The following is a 13,941-nucleotide window of genomic DNA, read 5'->3' on the forward strand; positions in this document are numbered from 1 at the left end:
GCAGTAATTGGAGGAGGTTATTACCGTAAATTAAAAAATCAGGTGAAGGATCCGCTTTAAATAATCCTTTTTTCATGGAATCTCATTTCCTGGTCTTATTTCATCTGTTCCCTCAAATTCTTTATTGGTACACTTTAGGGCTTGTTCAGACAATCATATTATAGGTCCAAGAGTGATCTGACAAAACATTGGATTGCATTCGGACCAATATTAGTCTCTGGGGCCGTGCACATATCTGATTTTTTCCTTGGCCTGAGTTTGTCCAAGGAAAAAACCCTACGAGTCCGAGTTTGAACTGAAATTCAGATTGCAATCAGCCATGCAAGTCAACGAGTCTGTGAAAAACATCAAACTGCATACTTATGACAACTGAGTGCGGTCCGATTTCCGTGCACTGACACAATAGAGAAGATGGAGAAATTTTGTTCACCATCGTCTCCTCAGTGTGTACTCTGATTTTCTCATCCAAGAGAATCAAATGCTGATACTCAGCTCAAACTCTGATCACAGTTTGATCAGAGTGTAATTTGCATAATCAATCCTATTCTCTCACATTAGAGAATCTACGGCCGTCAGCACCTGCCCTTATATTTGATTTATGTCACATTAATCCCAGTATTTAAATAGGTGAGCAAGTCAATGCATACAAAAAGACAAGAAAACTCCTCTTTTGCTTCTTTCATCGTTCCTATGATCTGCATGACTAGAGTGAGTTATTAGCACTCAACTAATACATTGCGTCTGTTAGTTAAATACTTTCATAAACTTTTGCAAAACATCTGAGTGGACAGGTCATAAATATACCAGCACATGCCTTCCCTTTATCTCCCATGTTTCCTATTATTTCATTGTCTAATGGGTGCCTTATCATGGCTTATATCCTGGAAATGCCCTTGGCATATATCTATAAGGCCTCATTAAAATAATCACATGCATAGACTGGTCACTGCCTACCACAAGTACAGCACACTCCTGTTCTGCTGCTGTTTGGCTTCCAGGTATTCCAAGTTTTGTATGGAAAAATGTCATGTAATGCCAATATAAAGAAGAATAAACCACTGCTTAAAGGAACTGGTCAGTTCTCTGGAGCCTCTCAAACTGCCACCATACCATTAAATTGACTTGTCACTGCATTGCAACAAAGTTCCCGATGTCCCACACAATTGTTCCACTATTGTAAAAAAACTAGTTTAAAAGTGCAGCTTGTCTTATGCTAATTAGCAAGGACTAGGTTGGCATGGCCTTGCTTCAAAAATAATCGTTTGGCCTCAGTTCCTGTAATTACGCACCACTTGGCGTGATTGATATCCTTCCCTGCTATACAGTTCATTGCAGCACAGTTCATAGGCACGTCGTCCATTTCGAGCATCCTTTCCTGAATGTGTGCGCTGTAGCTGGTTGGAATCTCCCCAGCTTCATCTGAGCACTGTGCATGACAAGGAACCCATAGTGAAGTGGTGCTGGAATGACAGGTACCGCAGGGGAGGATGCCAACAATGTCTAGCAGGGTGCTATTTTAGGAATTGAGGGTGTACAAGTCTTGGCTAATTAGCATAGGGTTAGCTGAACTTTTAAAATAATTTTTTACAATTAAAAAAAAAAATGTTGGGTAGGACATCAGAGGCTTTGTTGTAAAGCAATAAAAGGCTAAATTAACCTTATGATGATGCTTTTTGAAGCTCAAGGGACCTGACTCATAGAAAATGTTCTAAAAGTAGTAGAGGCACTAAAGTTGCCATAAAGAGTGAGGGTGCAATGCTGAAATCCCCAACAATTACTAAAGCAAAGGGGCACTGCATTCATTTTTTATTGATTTTTGAGATCTCAGCATCCAGAACCCTACAAATCAAAACTTCTGGCATGTCTCTATGACTTGTCAAATGTATACTCTTTAAATAATATATAAAACTATAGGCCATAGTAGAAGGATGAGGCCTCAGTGCTAACACAATATAGACCATAGTAAATATTACACTGGTAGGAACAAAAGGGGTCAAAGAAGTCCATTGCTGTTGTGAGATTTTGTGTCAGTCAAAAAGCACAGAAAGAGTCAAGGATATTCATTCATTACCACCATTCACATATAATCATTTCCCATTGCAAAATAGGACTTTCAACCATTTTAGGAAGCACAAAGAGTATATAGACTTCATTAACCCCCTTAGTCACAGGACCAAATTTGTAAAATCTGACCAGTGTCACCTTATGTGGTAATAACTCTGGAACAGCTTCAACAAATCCCAGTGATTTTGAGATTGTTTTTTCATGACACATTATACTTTATGATAATGGTAAATTTAGGTCGATATGTTTTGTGTTTATTTATAAAATATATCAGAAATTTGACAAAAATGTAAAAAAAATTAGCACTAACCCACCAAACATCCGTGGGGTGTCTGCCTAGTATTTCAATTGCACAAATGTCTGCATAGAGTGTCGTTCACACCATTACGTGAGATGCACCTCTATATGTATAGCAGCCTGTTACCGATGCCTCTCCTATTACATCAGGCAGGCTACCAATACCATATGTGCACCCACAGGCCAGACACCCCACATTACCCAGCCACCACTGGAAAGACCCGACCTGCATCCTGCAAAAAAAATGTAAATAATGAATGAATAGTGTTGAGCATTCCGATACCGCAAGTATCGGGTATCGGCCGATACTTGCGGTATCGGAATTCTGATACAGAGTTCCGATATTTTTGTGGTATCGGAATCGGAAGTTCCCAGTGTATGGTTCCCAGGGTCTGGAGGAGAGGAGACTCTCCTTCAGGCCCTGGGATCCATATTCATGTAAAAAATAAAGAATTAAAATAAAAAATATGGATATACTCACCCGTCCGGCGGCCCCTGGACCTTACCGATTGTAACCGGCAGCCTCCGTTCCTAAGAATGAGGAGTTTAGGACCCTCGATGACGTCGCGGCTTGTGAATGGTCGCGTGCCGCTCATGTGACCGCTCACGCGACCAATCACAAGCCGCGATGTCATCGCAGGTCCTAAACTCCTCATTCTTAGGAACGGAGGCTGCCGGTTACAATCGGTAAGGTCCAGGGGCCGCCGGACGGGTGAGTATATCCATATTTTTTATTTTAATTCTTTATTTTTTACATGAATATGGATCCCAGGGCCTGAAGGAGAGTTTCCTCTCCTTCAGACCCTGGGAACCATCCAGGATAGCTTCCGATACTTGTGTCCCATTGACTTGTATTGGTATCGGGTATCGATATCGGCGATATCCGATATTTTTTGGGTATCGGCCGATACTATCCGATACTGATACTTTCAAGTATCGGAAGGTATCGCTCAACACTATGAATGAAGTATTTTTCATTATTTTGGCTAAAATACACAAGTTCGCGACCCACATTACAAGTCCTCATTATCTTGCGAGTCCTACACTAAACCCTTCTCTAAATTAAAAAAATCACTGAAAGATGAAAAGAAAATAACAATATAACTGAGAGAGAAAATATAGCCATACATGCATCTCACGTAATGGTGTGAACAACACCTTATGCAGACATGTGTGCAATTGAAATATTAGGCAGCCGCCCCACAGATAATTGGTGGATTAGTAAGTTTCTTGTTTTCAGTATTTTGCACCTGTGCTGCCCCTGCTTTTATCTTGGGGGACCCGCTGCATCCGGTTTGTGCATTTGTGTCAGGACATGATATTGCAAGTATGGCTGTTTTTTTCTCTCTCAGTGATATTGTTAATTTTCTTTTCCTCTTTCAGTGAATTTTTTGAAGCGTAGGACCATCACGATCAGGGTCACCTTGTCGACGGTGGAATGGCTTCTATGGATTTTTGATCAAAAACAGTATTACTAAGAACCCTGTGTTATTTAGATGCAAGTTTGCTTTTTACTTATTTAGTTACAGCAGAGTTTAGGCTTATTTTGCTTCTTGTAGGTTTTTTATGCTTTATGGCCAAAGTGAACATGCATTTATGTTCTGCATGTATACCAACTTAAAAAAGCACAATTGTTGTGTTTTTTCTTTCATTAGTCTGGCTGACCACGTGAGAACCTGCCACTGTGAACTGAGGTGATGTCAGTAAGATTACCCCAGTTCACAGCCGCCAATTCTCACAAGGGCAGCACGAGTGCCGGACTGATGAGCAAGTCTGGCACTCAGCACTCATTAGTCCAGCACTCAGCATTCCGGCACTCACTAGTCCAGCACTCGAGCTGCCGTGAGACCCGGTGGCTGTGAACTTAGGTAACTTAGGTTTCTGGGTCTGAAAGCAGCTGTGAGGTTCAGAAACCTTAAAAGACCCATTACAAGGGAGACTTTAAGGTTACTGGAGTTTCCAGCTGCTGGAACACCTGGAGGCTGTGCACTAAGGTTACCATAGTTCATAACCTCCAGGTTTTCCATCAGCTGGTAACTCCAGTACCCTTAAAGTCTCCCTTAAAGGCTCTCTGGCTGCTGCTCCAGTTTATGGAACTGCGTTCTATAAATGGGGTTCCATAGACTGGATGAAGAAGACTGGGATCATTGTGGGACCTCCATTTGGATTACGGTGAACCCTGTGGATTTGTTGGTGTTTTTAGGGTTTTTTTAGGAAATGGGGGAAAGAGAAAAAAAATTGAGTTTTTTTTCAAATGAAGATTTTTTTTCTGTGCATTTTCTTCTCTTTTTACTTACTGGGTTAGTAATAGGAGTGTCTGATAGATGCCTGTCCATTACTAATCTGTTGGCTTGATGTCAGCAGACATCACACAGCTGACATCAACCTCACAATCCCATTACCTCTATTGCCACCGCACTAGGGCAATCAAGAAGAACCAAGGCTAAATGTCAGAATTGGCGTATCTAATGGATGAAGTCTCATTCTGAGAATATTTCACAATGAAACTCCACAGGTTTAGATGGGCGTCATGAGACATTTCACTATTGGGTAAACGTCACACCTTCCTGGATTAATTTTTAATTCATTCATGGGTAAGCGAGGGAGTGTGAGGGTGTCTTTATTGAAATAAAGTATTTTTTTCCTGTGTGTCTGAGTTTTTTAACTATTCACTTACTGGGGTAATGGGGGTGTCTGATAAAAGTCGTCCCATTATCAACCTCTGGGCTTGATGTCAATGGAAATTACACAGCAGACACCAACCTCAAATATTACCCCACTTGCCAATGCACCAGGGCAAACTGGAAGAGTCGGGCAAAGAACCAGAAATAGCGCATCTGATAGATACGTCTTTTCTAAGGCAGAGGCAGGTTGCAATTTTTAGGCTGGGGAGAGCCAAATATCCATTGACCTTCCCACCCTGAGAATACTAGCCCCCAGCTGTCTGCTTTAGCTTGGTTGCTTACACAAATGTAGAGACTCCATTCCATTTTTTTAAATTATTTATTTAGATATTTAAAAAAAATAGCACAGGGGCCCTCTATTTTAGATAACCAGCCAAGATAAAGCAGACAGCTAGGGGCTGTCTAACATGGTGCAACGTGCCAATAGTTGGCATAATGTTGGAAGTGCCTACACCAAAAAAGCTTGTTGACTTTCTGTTGCAGCCTTCCAACTAGCTTTATTAGTCTGCCGAACCCGAACAGTAAACTGGACATAGAGTAAGAAATCCATGTTCGGCATCTGGTATCAGACACTAAGTGTTCGGTACCAACCTCAAACTTTACAGTTCAGGTTCACTCATCCTTACCGCGAATGCAGCTGGCCAATTACAATAATGCCAGTAGCCATCATGGATATGGCATTACCATGTATGGCAGGCAATGCAGGTCAGGCACTCTAGCATAGCGCTCGAGTACCCCGATGCTCAATCGAGTATCAAGCAGTGGTGAGCATGCTTGCTCATCACTATTGTCTAGTTAAAACAAGTTATCATCTATCCATAGAATAGGTGATAACTTTTAGATCAGTGCGGTCCAACTGCTGGGGCACTTTCATCCTTGTTAGAATGGAGCACCAATGCATATGCTTGACCATCGCTTCATTCGTTAATCATGAGGTTGCTGAACAGAGCATGGCTTTTACCCGCAGCCCCATTGAGAATGAATAGAGCCGCGGTCGGGCATCCAACTTGACATTCCATGTTGTAACATGAATAAAAGTGTCCTTTTGTGGATAAAAATTTTTCATTCTGGGAATAAATCTGGGTCCTGGTGGTTGGACCCTACTGACCAGGAAGTTGTCACCTATTCTGTGGTCAGGTGATAAAGGGGTTTTCTTGTGAAAACAGGTTAAGTGTCGAGTTTACCTCTGCTAAATCTATATTTGTATAATGCTAGCTACAAAATCACATGCATATGCTACACATGAATGTGTGGATATGCAGCTAGGGCTACTTGTCTGATGCAGTCTCTCCGAGTCTATAATAAAGTGCTTAGATTATAATCCCTAATGTATAGTCCTGTGTACATAGTTACCAAGGATCTTGGAAATCCTAGAACATTGTACAATCCGTTTGGAAAATTAGTAGCACTCCCCAGCGAATGAGGTCATCAATAAATCCCAAACTCTTACCTAGTTCCCTAATGGTGGGAAAGGCGTACGAGTGCTCAACCACTTAGCTCCAGTGTAACTGTGCCCTACTACAGGTGCCATGTGATGAAAAAGTAAAGCAGACCATGGAAGCAATCAAACAGTTTTACTACCAGCTGTAACCATCTGGTTTACCATTGTAAGGGGAGTATTCACCAAGGTGTTACAGCCATTATCACTTATAAATTGCTATTCCAGTAAAGGACCTTTAAATAACTCTAATCAACAATGGCACCTGAGTGGATACAGATTGAACTCCGTTAAAATCGAAAAATTAACCTCTATATAATAAAGAATAAAACTTTTGAAGTCTTCGTCCCTCCACCGGGCTTCACATAGGAGCAGAACCCTGTAAAGCTGGTACATGGAGGCAACATAACCCTAAATTATAGAGCGTTCCCCCGATAAATAATACAGTAATTTATACAGTCTCATTACATTGGTTAACTGTGAAAAATTCTCCGAGCATATTTCAGTTTACACATCTGTTTTAAAAACATGGATCTCATTTCAAAACCTCTTTATGGCCGTCGCTCACATGGCTCGGGCAGGACGCTGCTTTTTCATCAGCCCAACTTACTGAAACGATGGTTTATTACTGGTATGAACGCCCCAGCTTGAAACTATTATGACATCTCTTTACAAGTAGCAGTTTATAAACTATAGAAACGCAGTCCTTCCATGGCTGTAATTTCAGTTTCGGCATCTTTCAACTTTTTCATAGATTTTTTTTTTCATTTTCTGTAAAAAAATAAATTTGCATCATTTATTTTAGCGTTAATATTTAACATTTGTCTTACATTTTATTCCAGATTTTTATAGGTGATTACAGTAAGGTGTGAATTATTTTGGCCATTTTTTTTCCAAATTGACAATGATCAACTTAGATAGTCCAATCAAGGAACTGTCCTTGTTGATAAATACAGCTCCTATAAGGATATACAACTCTATATAGTTATATCCTGAGTGCACTAGTTCAGATACCTGGACAGGGAAGCACTGCAGACCCTTTGTGCTGTATTCATTCTTGAATTTTTGGAGGATTTTTAGTCCTCTTTTTGTGCTTTTCACTTTCAGCTTTTTTGCTGCAGATTTCACTCATACTAATGAGTGGTGGAAAATTCTACACCAAATACATATGTAAAAAACACATAAAAAATGTACCAAAAAATGCACGAATTATACACTGCATTTTTCCTGGCAAGAGATGCAGAAATGATGTAGAAATTTCTGATAAAGAACACTTAACATGTGCACATACTCTAATGAGTAGGCACCAAAAATCCAAGTAAAAAAAGAAGCAAAAATGCTGCAAAAAAGTGTGAAATTTCTGCACTAAATACTTAATGTGTGCACATAACCTAAATGTTATATACAGCAATGATACAATAAACAGTAAAAAAAAAAAAGATTTTTGCTGTGAATTTATAGAAGTCTGTACAAAAGAATGCAAAAAATGTAAAGCATGTGTCATAATACGGAAAAACAATTATAAACAGTTCTAACAGGGAAAACAACGGCATCCAGTATTACTGCATTCACAGATACCTGGGAGTCTCGGTGAGTCATACTTAACTTGTATGAATGTTAGAGAAAGCTTCTTCCTCCCTCATCTGGTGAATGTGCAAATATGAGGGTCACTAATTAGCATCTTATGTTCTGTGTTACGAAAGTCTGACATTGAGAGGAAAAGGTGGAAACTGCAAAATGAATACTCAGGAAACTATTGGAGGGCTGTAAACTGTTTTTTTAACTTTAGAAAAAAAAATATTTTGTAATGAAATAAAAAAAATTGCAAAATTACAGCCACCTCAGAGACACCTCGACCGCAACATCGGCGCCCCCTGCCAGCAGCGCCTGGGGTAAATGACCCGCCTGCACCCCTAGATATGCCCCTTTTTATGGAGGAATTGGGCTCCAAGTATTGGACATCTTACTGCATCACCACTGCAGAGTAGATGAAGCTTTGCATGGTGTCTACTGAAATCAACGGGCTGTCTGTATAAAGCACAGACGTGCAGGGTCCTCCAGGCAAGGAGCCATTTTCCACTTCCTTCTCCTATAGGGGGACTCTAGATTATTTCTCAGAATACCATTATAGGATGTATGATAATCAGTAAGTATAAGCGGGTCAATTCTAAATTATCCAAATTCTCTGATTGCAGCGAATCTGAAATTTTTGGAATTTGATTTGCTCGAATGCGGAAAAATGGATGCTAGCTGGTCACCATTTTTCTGGTTTTATATGGGCCAGAAAGGAATTAAAAAACAATAAAATACCTTTGATACCTAGCACCTCACATGTCCATGTTGTTCCCATGCCCGCCAGTCCTCTATTGGCCTCCTAGTCCCCTGATTAAACCGCCGACTTTACCTTGATGAATATTGTGACATCTTGATGTCATGAATCATGATACCATGACATGCTCCACCCCACATGACCGAGGAGTGAAGAGTAGAATAGTGTCAGGGAGGCTAGGAGCCATCGGAGGATCAGCAAGAAGCAGCAATGCCAGGCGCAGCTGACAGGCTAGCTGAATCTCAATTTTATTGTTTTTTAACACGATCCTTAAACATCCATTTATTATGCTTTGGGCTCGGTAGATAGGGTATGTTCCCACCGACAGTAAATGCTGCGGGTTGGACACTGAGTGCATCTGCAGCGTCCAACCCGCAGTGTCCAGATGTTACAGCATAGTGGATGGTATTTAAAAAAATCCCATACCCATTATGAGTCCACAGACGCCTGCGGATCACCTGCAGAGAAGGACATGTGGCGCGTCTTTCCAGACTGCAGCATGTCTATTATAAATTTCACCTATACAATGTATGGGACAAAGTGATTCCACACGGTTCAATAAACACATGCGGAATTGCCTGCGTTCAACAGCCAGCATCATTTTGGAAGCAGCGGACATGTGCTATATCCAAAGCGTTACCGATTACTGACCGTGGGAATGTACCATAAAGGACCTTTTAGTAACGGCAATTGAAGATAATTTGACTCACATCAAACAAATTAGATGCAATCCAAATCTCCAAGGCAACTTTGAGCAAACCTGTCAAATTCAATTTTTGGTAGATTTGTTCATCTCTAAAAAAAAAATCCTGTTTTATTAACCCTTGAAAAATAATTACCTGTAAATGGTTACTGTGTGTATAAGGAGTGGAAAAGTGGCAAATAACTTTAATTTCAAAATGATGTTGTGCTACCCCCCAAAAAAACAATTACTCCAAAGGGTCATTTCCTTTCCGTTTAACTTGATGTCCAATGCCTGTTAAGTGTATCTGTCTCTTCCGGAAAATGCAGGAAGTGGGGGTGTGGCTTATCTCTGTACAGGAAGTTGGGATTGTCTTTGTCTCCCTGCTCTTGCTCTCCTGTCTGCCTAACTGCATATAGGCAAATTAGAGAAGTGGGTGTTCAGTTGTAGACTGGTACACTTGAATAACCATGTATTTATGAATGACTCAAATGCTGTTCTTTGCTATAATATACAGTAATCTTTTTATTATTTATCTATAGTATCACAGAGAAATACAAATTAATGTCAGCCATAAATAAAAAACCCTGTAATATTAGCAAAAATGAAATGTCCTTGAGCTATATGGCTGCAGCGCTCGCTGTGTGTGAGATGTGTTCTGTACACCATTCATGAAATTTCAAAGCTTCCCAATAAGTTGAAAATTAAAGCAAAAAGACATACCTGCTGTGTGATAAATCATTCACTGACAAAAAGCTCCAAAGTATTGTGTGTTAAACCTTCAGGCAGAAAGAACCAATATCCTGTCTAATGTTAAGGTGCGCATTGGAAGTACTAGGCAGAAGGCCATTTGTAGAAGGCACTGTGCCAATTCTGCAGGTAGCCAATTTCCTGATCACTCCCTTGGTAGAAGATCCCACTTGCTTGAAGCCTATTCTGAGCCTGGGAAAAAATGAACAAAGCTGATGGAAATGATGTACGCATCCTAGAAACACACACAAAACAATCAAATAACAGTAACTCAGTGGTCGCTTTGTGCAGAAATGTTGAAATGTGGTTTTGCGCAAAAAAAAAGACACAAAAAAGGGTCAAAATGTTCCAATATTAAAATATAATAATCAAGAGATATTTATAATGTAACGTACTGTAATCACTTGGATGCCAAACCTCCGTCTGTAGCAAGGTCACCTTTGACACAGTTATCAGACTGAATTATTTGGGTGAGCAGCATAAACTGATTACGGACGACGCAACTTATCTTTAGTTCTTATTTTAAAAGTGTTAGATTGTCCCCCTTAGTGATGGAGACAATTTTGACCTTAATGATCATGTCCCGTTTTCAAATTTGACATGAGGTAATAACTTTGGGATACTTTATATTATTTGAATGATTCAGAGCTTATTTTTTGAGACTTTTGGTACTTTACGATAGTGGTAAATTTATGTCGATATTAGAGATGAGCGGATATTTTGAAATTTATATTCGTCAACTTCACTGAAATTTCCCCTAAAAATGTTTTTGCAGTGACTAGATTTGATCAAATTTCAATACTGAAAAGCTTGTAATTGCTTGTAAAATACATGTTGAGGAGAGAGTAAGAACCCTGCTGAACACAAGAGCTTACACTACACAAAATAGAAAGAGAGAAGACCCCATTTATCTGAAAATCTGACACTCTACAGGACAGAGAGAGAGAGCAAGAAGACCCCACTGACCATAAGAGCTTACACTCTACAGGAGAGAGAGGACCCCACTGACCATAAGAGCTTACACTCTACAGGAGAGAGAGAGAGGACCCCATTGACCATAAGAGCTTACACTCTACAGGAGAGAGAGGACTCCACTGACCATAAGAGCTTACACTCTACAGGAGAGAAAGAGAGAGAGAGGACTCCACTGACCACCATAAGAGCTTACACTCTATAGGAGAGAGAGGACTCCACTGACCATAAGAGCTTACACTCTATAGGAGAGAGAGGACTCCACTGACCATAAGAGCTTACACTCTAGAGGAGAGAGAGGACCCCACTGACCATAAAAGCTTACACTCTACAGGAGAGAGAGAGAAGACCCCGCTGACCATAAGAGCTTACACTCTACAGGAGAGAGAGGACTCCACTGACCATAAGAGCTTACACTCTACAGGAGAGAAAGAGAGAGAGATGACACCACTGACCATAAGAGCTTACACTCTACAGGAGAGAAAGAGAGAGAGGACTCCACTGACCATAAGAGCTTACACTCTACAGGAGAGAGAGGACCCCACTGACCATAAGAGCTTACACTCTACAGGAGACAGAGAAGACCTCACTGGCCATAAGAGCTTACACTCTACTAGAGAGAAAGAGACAGAGAGGACCCCACTGACCATAAGAGCTTACACTCTACAGGAGAGAGAGTGACTTACCGATAACGTTCTTTCTGATGCAATCATTCACTTTTGACGTCTTTTCCATCTGGCCCAGACCGACATGACAACTTTTTCCAGCCAGGACTCAGCTACAGAGAAAACAAAGACACATTTCACGTCTCATACTTTCAGCACGTCACCATCTATTCCCAACCTGCACAAACTCCTCATCCTGCCGATACCCCAATGCTGAGCTGCTGCTGCCGTATGTCTCCCTATTACTGCACCTGCTGTGTTCTCTGCGCCCTCTAAATCCTAAAGCAACTCTATAATATAGTAATGCCGGGTGCAAGTGCCCTAGAAAACAGTGCTCACATTTTGTCCCCTAAAAAGTAATATTGCCCTGTGTGCCCCTTTAATAGTCACAGTAACCTGACTCCCCCTATAACAGTAAGTGCCCACTTTACATTTAATAATGTCCCGAGTCTCCCCTATTTAAAGCTCTCCTCTACACAATATGATGCTGTCTTATACAGTCTAATGCCCCCTTACTACATATATACACTGACCCCTTAGTATCCCCCATACTGATAGCTCTAACACTAATCTCCACACTGTATGATGGCCCCCTAGACAGCTTCCATGTAGTATAATGCACCAGACAATCCTCAATGTAGTATAATGCACTACACATAGGCCTCCATATAGTATAATGCACTCCCCATAGGCAGACTCTCTAGTATAATGCACCCCCCATAGGCAGACTCTATAGTATAATGCACTTCCAATAGGCAGACTCTATAGTATAATGCAGCCCCTAATATAATGCACCCTCTTAGGCAGCCTCTATTGTATAATGTAGCCCCTAATATAATGCACCTCCATAGGCAGCCTCTATAGTGTAATTCACCCCCATAGACAGCCTGTATAGTATAATGCATCCCCATAGGTAGCCTGTATAGTATATTGCACCCCCATAGGAAGCCTGTATAGTATATTGAACCCCAATAGGTAGCCTGTGTAGTATAATGCACCCCCATAGGTAGCCTGTATAGTATAATGCACCCCCATTTGCAGCCTGTATAGTATAATGCATCCCCATAGCCAGCCTGTATAGTATATTACACCCCATATGCAGCCTGTATACATAGTATAATGCACCCCCATAGGTAGCCTGTATAGTATAATGCACCCCCATATGCAGCCTGTAAACTATATTGTAGACTCTATAACATGATGCACCCCAAAAAAATAAATCCAATACTCCCCTCTCTACCTCCTGCTTCCTCCGATGCGCCGAGCTCCTGCTCATGTCCTGACAGCGGGCGCCGGGTAGTGACGTCGGGTCAGTCACGTCAGATGCTGACAGGGGGATGATAGGATAAGGAGCGTAACGCTCCCTCTCTCATCAATGCGGTCAGCTGTATTGGCTAGATGCTGGTAAAGTTGAACCTGCGATGACAGGTGGGAGGCCTACTGCTGGCACCGGGCCCCCCCACCTGCTCATGGGCCCATAGTGGCTGGGCGGCAGTGCAGGGAGATTGATTCTCTCTGCTCTGCTGGAGAATGTAACTGTATCGGTACGCTGCACACGCCGATGCAGTAACAGTAACATAGCTCCAGGTGAGCCCCCTCTGAGCACAGGCCCGGGGCCACTGCACCCTCTGCCCCCCAGTAGCTACACTTTTTCTGGAAAATTCATTGAAGCTGGCAAACTTGAATCAAATTGTAAAAGATCCGCTCATCTCTAATACATATCTATCAGATTCTCCAATGTAAAAGGTATGTTTACACTCGGTGGATACCCTGAAGATTTTTCAGGAGAAAACTCTGCAGCATGTTACAGTAGCAGCAAAGTGGATGAGATTTTTTTTCAGTTCATCCATTCACTGTATAAAAAATGTGTCCATGTCTGTTGATGCTGTGGATTTTCACTTTTGGATTGCACTCTTTGCAATGCATTGGATGAAGTCCATGTTAAATCCGGAGGAATATTCAAAGAGATAATTAGACTAAAAATTGTCTAGCCAATTAATTTTTATGGAACTGGCAGGGGTTTTATACAAGTTGGACCAAATTACTTTATAATTGTTATT

The sequence above is a fragment of the Ranitomeya variabilis genome, chromosome 2, assembly GCF_051348905.1.
Source record: "Ranitomeya variabilis isolate aRanVar5 chromosome 2, aRanVar5.hap1, whole genome shotgun sequence".
Lineage (NCBI taxonomy): Eukaryota > Metazoa > Chordata > Amphibia > Anura > Dendrobatidae > Ranitomeya > Ranitomeya variabilis.